This window comes from Pogona vitticeps, chromosome 13 (genome assembly GCF_051106095.1).
Source record: "Pogona vitticeps strain Pit_001003342236 chromosome 13, PviZW2.1, whole genome shotgun sequence".
Taxonomy (NCBI): Eukaryota; Metazoa; Chordata; class Lepidosauria; order Squamata; family Agamidae; genus Pogona; species Pogona vitticeps.
The window spans coordinates 10,619,331-10,626,738 of NC_135795.1; the positions used below are offsets into that span (position 1 = coordinate 10,619,331).

At 49.2% G+C, this 7,408-nt stretch overlaps 1 protein-coding gene across 1 annotated transcript in view; it reads right to left on the minus strand.

Annotated features, from left to right (window-relative positions):
- Positions 1-2,546, minus strand: part of TRRAP (transformation/transcription domain associated protein) — a 190,027-nt gene extending 187,481 nt beyond the window's left edge. Inside the window, 1 exon segment of the mRNA XM_072982772.2 lies at positions 2,409-2,546. The gene's annotated coding sequence lies outside the window, so the exon portion shown is untranslated.
- Positions 2,547-7,408: the final 4,862 nt, after the last annotated feature.

Consider the following 7,408-nt stretch of genomic DNA (forward strand, 5'->3'; position numbering starts at 1 on the left):
TTACACCTACTTGGACCACCATACAGAAAATCCAAGGTGCAAAGAAGAAGCCAAAGTGAGAACACCGAAGAAAGCGAAGTGATTCTTCCACAACCTTGTGATGCACACATCCATACGTAGTGTCACAGATCCATTTCAATACCACATAGTGGGGGGGGGGGGAACCCTTGGTATTTCTTAACTACCCTCCTGTGAAGGAAATGCCACTGAATAAAGCAACACACTTCTGTGAAGCTCCAAACCCAGGAATGCTGTTTCTCTCTCTCAGCAAAATTCTCTCCAAACCGATGAACAACGTCTGACCTGCACCCTGTGCATACAGTAAAGATGCAACTTGCAATCGTGCACAGATTCTACTAAAACTTACAAAAACATGGTTATGACCTTTTGTGGCAAAAACCAACAACAAAGCACGGAGAGGAGGGAGGCTGAGACTTTGATTTTAAGACAAAAGGCAGGCACACGGCCCCTTACTCTTTAACCACCTCACATATGCCCCCCACCAAAACTAAGAGCAAATAACCCAAATAAATAATCAATTTGTAGCCTGGATCCATTTGTAAGCCAAATGAACAATCCATTTGGAACTGAATCTCTGGAGGGCCTGTGCAAACCCAGCTCTCATTCCCTGTTGTAGAGGGAAAATTGAGGCCAATTCGGATACGTCAACAGAGAACCTTTAAGGCTGATGAATGCAAGCAGACTTCTCTCTTACAGCACTCTTCGTAAGCCTTTGATGGAAAAGCCCTCATCCTGCGCTCTGTGTTACAGAAACAGCACCCACGTTCCTTCCACACAACAGCTTTCACCCCAAACCGAACCCAGCGCTCAAAATGATTTGGGAACGGCATCGACGGGCATGACACTTTTCAAAAAAGCTACTCAGCCACAAAACTCGCCCGGCAAGCAGCCACGCTGATTCCCAGCCAAGCCTACCTCGCAGGGGTATTCTGCAGAAAACCGATGCAGGGGGGAAAGTGTGTTTTCTGCGCAGAGAAGCACGGAAGGCACCAGACAGCCGAATGGAGAAGGGACACTGCTGTCCCAAAAATGAACAATTCCAACACCCGGCAGGCAGATTCCAATGACCCACAAGGTGGGAAAGAAAGAGAATATCCAGTATGAAAGGACTTTGAATTATTTATTCTGCAGAATACAGGAGGACACATGAGTTAATTCCCAAACAACATTTCTTGGAGTTTATAGATGTGTGCCAGGGTTTATATAGCCTACTAGTTACGTATCAATTGCCTTGTCTGCATTCCTCATTAGGCGAATATAGCTGATCTCTGCTTTGGGTGGCATCTACCTTATCTCCAATCTGGCAAGCTAATACAAAAAAATATTCCTTCTACTAGGCACAGACATGATTGCAAATGAGGTTCTCGACATTGTGGCATTCGGGTGGAACCTCCTGCCACCCACAGCCGGCCGAGCAAATGGTCCGGACCTCAAACCCAAAGTACAAACGGGAGACCGAGACTCGAGATGAATAAAAAAAGCTGGCAAGGCAGATTTTATTCTTATCTAAAAAGCTCAGCCTCGACGCGTTTCGGCAGTGGCCTTCTTCAGGAGAGAAGAATAAAATATCTATTAACTTAGAAAAGCTGGCTTGAGACACTTACAGCTGTTTTTTTTTTCCTTATCCCTACAGTTAGCAATATAACAAGATCCATAAACTCCCAGTACAGTGGAATGACAGCATATATAAGGTACATACCAAGGTTTAAGAACTTTTGCTTCTCCTTTGGTCTCTGCCAGCTCCAACATTAATCCAAAATGCAAATGCAAAAGAGGGATGGTATCTAGTTATTCTTAGCTGGCAGGCAAGCCAAGGACAGTTTGGAGACGACCAGGGAGGCACTGGGAAGGCTGTGCAATATAGGAAGGGCAAGAAAATCTACATTTTTTTAATTGAGCCCAAAAGGGGCTAATGTGCTCAACCAATACCCAAAGAAAGAACCTTATCATGACTTATTTGCTATGTTCATCATCATCATCATCATCATCATCATCATCATCATCATCATAGGTTGGAAGGGACCCTCTGGGCCATCAGGACTCAAGGCAGGAGGCCCGGCTCTCTCCACCCACACAACACCCCTGCGAGGTAGGCCAGCCTGAGACAGCATGAAGTCTCTCCCCCCTCCACAAACACTTCCGGGCTCCACCCCCTTAAAGGCAACAAGCAGGCCCGCTGGCCAATCCCCACCGACCTTCAGCACCGGGCCCCGCCCAGGCCGCAAGCCCCGCCCCTGCGGGCTCCCCCGCTCCGCGCGAGTCTCGCTGGCCCCGCCCACTCTCTTTCCGCCGCCCCCCCCTCCGTGTCTCCCCCCCTCCTTTTCGACCCCCTTCCCGTTCCGGCCGCTGTTCCCCCCTTCCCGGCCTCCCCGCCCTCCTCGCCTCACCTGCCCGGGCCGCGCAGCCCCTTTCATGCCCGCCTTTGTTGCCCCGCCAAGCCTCGCCTCGGCCGGAGGCGATAGAGATGGCATGGGCGCCTCTCCCAGCCCGCCTCGCGCCGGAAGCTGCGCCTCCCGGCCACTTCCGGCTCCTCCTGCCCATAGAGATAAGCTAGGGCCGCGTCTGGAGAACACTTCCGGGTTCAGAACGAAATGGGGAGGTGCCACTCTCCAGGATGGCGCAGCCGCAGATAGCGTGACGGGCTAGGACTACTCTGGATCTGTGGGTTCGAATCCCCGCTCCGCCGCGGAAACTCACTGGGGAATTGGAGCAGGTGGAACCGCTCCTTAAATATTCCACTTACCTTGGAAAGCTCTCTTAGGGTTGCTACAAGTGGGTTCCACTAGGAAGGGTGTGAAGCTGGTAAAAACCACTCCTTAAAAGTCTCCCTCCTCTTGAAGACCCTCTAAGAGGGTCGCAGAACCGCCATTTGAGGGGCAAGTCCCAACAGAGGCGCCCGGCATGGGTGCGATGTCGACGCACACCGGAAGTCTATATAACTTTGATATCACGAGCCGTGCTCTAGCTCTATGTCCTCCGTCGGCCTCTCCCGCCCTCCGCCAATCAGCGCACCGCTGCTGCCTTTCGCCAGCCAATCAATGCAAAGCTTTGAGACTCGCCAGAACTTCTGCCTGGGTCTCCTTGCACTCAATGGGAAGAGTCCCATTGAGTGCAAGGCGGATTTCCTCAGGGGGCTCCCCAGCCTCACTTGGGGGTCAATGACCGGGGGGGGGGGAACACACAACAACCAGGGGATATGCAAGGTCTCCTGATGCAGGTCCCATTCATTCAGTGGGTCTACTCCAGCTGGATCTCCCCAGAGGCTATGTGGTGGAGTGGTTAGAGCTGGACCTCTGTAGACCTGGGTGTAAATTCGCACTCAAGTCTTGAGGCTCCCCGGGTGAGCTCTTGGCCTGATCTGACCTTGCTGGGCTCCAGTGAGGACCTGGAGCTCATTGGAGGAAAGGTGGCATGTAAAAAAAATATAAGAAATAAAATAAAAACCAAGGAAACAGAAGGGGACCGAACTATCACCCCTTGAATCTTTATGTCCTGCACCATTATGGTGCACATCACAGGCTGAACAGCTGGGGGAAAACATCTGGGGAACTCTGCAGTTCCCACCAGAATTTGGAAAAGTTACTTTTTTGAACTAAAATTCTCAGTATCCACTGACAGCAGTGTAGTCTGAAAAGAATTTTGCTAGCGGAACCTCTCTACTCATGAAAGTCCTCAAGTGGTAAGGCTGGCCCGACCTTACAACACACCCAAATCCTTACGAATTCATCTTACTCTCCTTCCAAGAAGCTGGGGAGGGTATACAGCAGCCATTCTCTCATTCTTTGACACACACATGGCTTGTATTCTCACAACCGCCCTGCGAGGTGGATGATGAGGGAGGTGGTAACGAGCAAAGGGCTGGCTGCTGTGCTTCTTGTAATGTCTCAGAATGGCTTCTGGATCCCAAACCCGCCCACTTGCTTTAAAGGAGATTGTTGGAAGACTTCAACTCAGATTCTGCAGCTCAGTAATTACCTCCCTGTCAGTAAACAGATTTAAATTACAGAAATTTAAACCCTGAGGGGCTCCGTTTAAGGAATGTCACCCTCCGTTGTATGATTCTGTTTTCAGCTGTTCTCCTGTCTGGGGTTATATATTTCTTTCCCACCATTTTCCCCCCCATAGATGTTTGGGCTATGGTTCTGTATGAGAAAAGTTCATCATTTTCCAAGATTCAGGAACCTGGAAGAAAACACTGACGAAATATATAGATTTATTTTTTTATTTATTATTCAATTTCTACCCCGCCCCTCTAGACAGAGTTTACTTGGGGCGGCTTGCAAGTACAGTGGTGCCTCGCTTAGCGAGGTTAATCCGTTCCGGATTAACCCTCGCTCAGCGAATCCATCGCTAAGTGAAATAAAAAAGCCCATAGGAACGTCTTAAAACTGATTTAATACGTTCCTATGGGCTTTAAACTCACCGTTCTGCAAGTTTCCTCCATTGCGGTGGCCATTTTGGATGCCTCGTTAGCGAGGCAAAACAGCGGTCACCATTTTGTTTTAGCAGCGGCCATTTTGGAACCGCCGATCAGCTGTTCGCTATGCTTTGATCGCATCTGCGCGATCATCGCATAGCGAAAAAAGCCCATAGGGGCCATCGCTAAGCGAACACTCCAGCGATGGCCCGGGAGCCCTCGTTGTGCGGTTTCATCGCATAGCGAAGCACTCGCTAGTCATCATAAAACAATCACATAATGAAATCAACAAATTTAGAAGTTCAAAATGGGGGAAAAGGAAAACTAAAGAGAAAAAAAAATCAAGTGTAGGCTGGAGGGAAGGCCTGCCTAAAGAGCCAAGTCTTTAACTGACGCTTAAAAACACCCAGTGAGGGAGCCAGGGTGATTTTCGACAGCAAGGTGTTCCATAGTCGAGGGGCCACTACCGAGAAGGACCAGTTTCTTGTTCTTTCTTTCTGGGCCTCTCTCGGTGTTAGGCCCCTAAACCATCATCTGGATTCTCAGAGTAGTGTGATCGACTAGGATACTGGAGAACAGGATTCGAATTCCTGCTCAGCCATTGGGACTGACTGGGGAAATGTAACTAGTAAAACCACTCCTTAAATACTTCACTTACCTTGAAAGCCCTATTTAGGAAGGTTGCTATAAGTCAGGTCCATCTGTTGCACCCAAGTCAACAAATTGTTTTGTTGCGCCTTAAAGACTAAGACGTGGTCTGGATAACTCAGTGGTTCAGGTAGCTGGCTGTGGAGGCAAAGGTTGGGAGTTTGATTTCCCCACGGGGCCTCCTGAGAGAAGAACCAGCCTGGGTAGCCTTGGGTCAGCTGCACAGCCCCAAGGTTGCCCCGTAGGGGAAGGGAAGGGGAAACCACTTCTTTGTATTATCTCCCTAAAAAACCCTGCGAAGGGTTGCCGCAAGTCAGAATCAACTTGACAGCATGCAGATGATATCAATATATACTAAGAGGTTTTATATGGTATACTAAGAAGTTTTATCCATGGACTTCAGTAGCATAAGTACATAGTCACCAAAGTCACAGTGAAGGACACTGGTACATCTGGAGTGGCATCTGGATCGTCTAGGGCAGTGGTCTCCAAACTTGGGCCTCCAGATGTTCTTGGACTACAGCTCCCAGAAGCCTTCACCACCATCTCTGCTGGCCAGGATTTCTGGGAGTTGAAGTCCAAGAACATCTGGAGGCCCAAGGTTGGGGACCACTGCTCTAGAAGATGGTTGGACATCAAATGAGCTGCTAGCGAGCAACTTGTCTCCTGAATCGGCAATAATGACAGTCTGCATGCCAAAACAAGGAAGTCCAAAAATGCTGAAACAAAACCAGTTTATTTCCTATGCACCTTTCCTGCCTGGGATATTTTTGTGGTTCTCCTTGGTGTGAACGAGCAGTGCACTTAAGGTTATTTTAGATACCGGACTTAGCGCCCCGGCTGGAACCGTCAAGATTTAATTGTTTGCAGAGAATTGCTTGGGATGGTGATGTGTAGGATTTCCCTTATCGCAAGTGGTCTCGCCCGCATCACTTCTTTCCAAATGGGGTAAACCAGACCTGTTGGGTCAGAGGCCTCCCCGTTCACTCTGTCAGCCCTGGGCTGGTGCACCAATATCAAGGCCGGCCCTGGCGTTAGACAGAGAGAGACAGTGGCCTCAGATAGCAGGATCCTGGGAAGCATCACTGTCGTGATAAATCTGGAGTGGCAGTCTGTTGCAGAGCTCTGATATTTTCTTTAAAGCTAAGCTCCTCTAACTGTGTAGCAGAACAGCAGGGATTCAGAGCAGAATAGCTTCAAGTGAAATGGAGTAGTCCACCCCTTTCTCACTGAGCCAGCACTTACAGTCTCAATTATTCCATCTGAAATCTTAGTACAGTGGTGTCTCGCTAGACAGTTACCCCGCAGGACAGTTTTTTCGCTAGACATTGGCTTTTTGCGATTGCTATAGCAATTCGCAAAACAGCGATTCCTATGGGGCAATTTCGCTGGACAATGTTTGGTCCCTGCTTTGCAAACCGATTTTCGCTAGACAACGATTTTGACAGCTCCCTCCGCACTCGCAAACAGGTGTTTTCGGGACCTAAGCTTCGCAAGACAGCAATTTAAACAGGTGATCGGCGGTTCGCAAAGCGGCTTTCCTATGGCTGATCTTCGCTAGACAACGACGATTCTTCCCCATTGGAACACATTAAACAGGTTTCAATGCATTCCAATGGGGAAATGCTTTTCGCTAGACAATGATTTCGCTAAACAGCTATTTCAGTGGAACGGATTATCATCGTCTAGCAAGGCACCACTGTAAGAGAAAAAGGAATAAAAATATTTATTTACTTACAGTTGGGAACAGATCAACAGCAAACTGACAAACATGGTAGTTTCCAACGGGCTTAAACAGACAAAAGAGAGGGGGAAAGCACTGAGCAGAGACCTGGGGTTCGCTTTGTATTCAGCGACAGGGAAGGAGCGATTGGTTGCTGGTGGACAAATTGACAGTCACCCCAGCCCATAAAGGTCCCTCCCAGCCAAACCTGCTAAAGGCAGCATGTGGGTTTGCAATAACTCCAACCCAATCCTGATAGCAAGACCCCTCAAGGAAAGACCAAAGGCCGATCTGTTCAACAGGTGAGGAGTAACCTCACCTGATGAACAGATGGAGAAGGAGCAAGACCAAGGCACATATAAACGCCTCTGCCGTGAGCCGGTGCTGCTGGTCTCAGCTGCAAAAAGGTGGGGAGAGGGACCCCTGCCTCCAAGACACCTTGCACTCAAAAATCAAACTTCCTCCTCCTCTCACACGACTCGCCATGAGACCCCGGGAGGGGGGGGGGGAAGACCAGGTAAGTTTCTTGAGACTTCAAGGAACACCCTTATTACACCTGGCAACCATATACTACCTCTGTTGATCCTCATCCTGGGGCA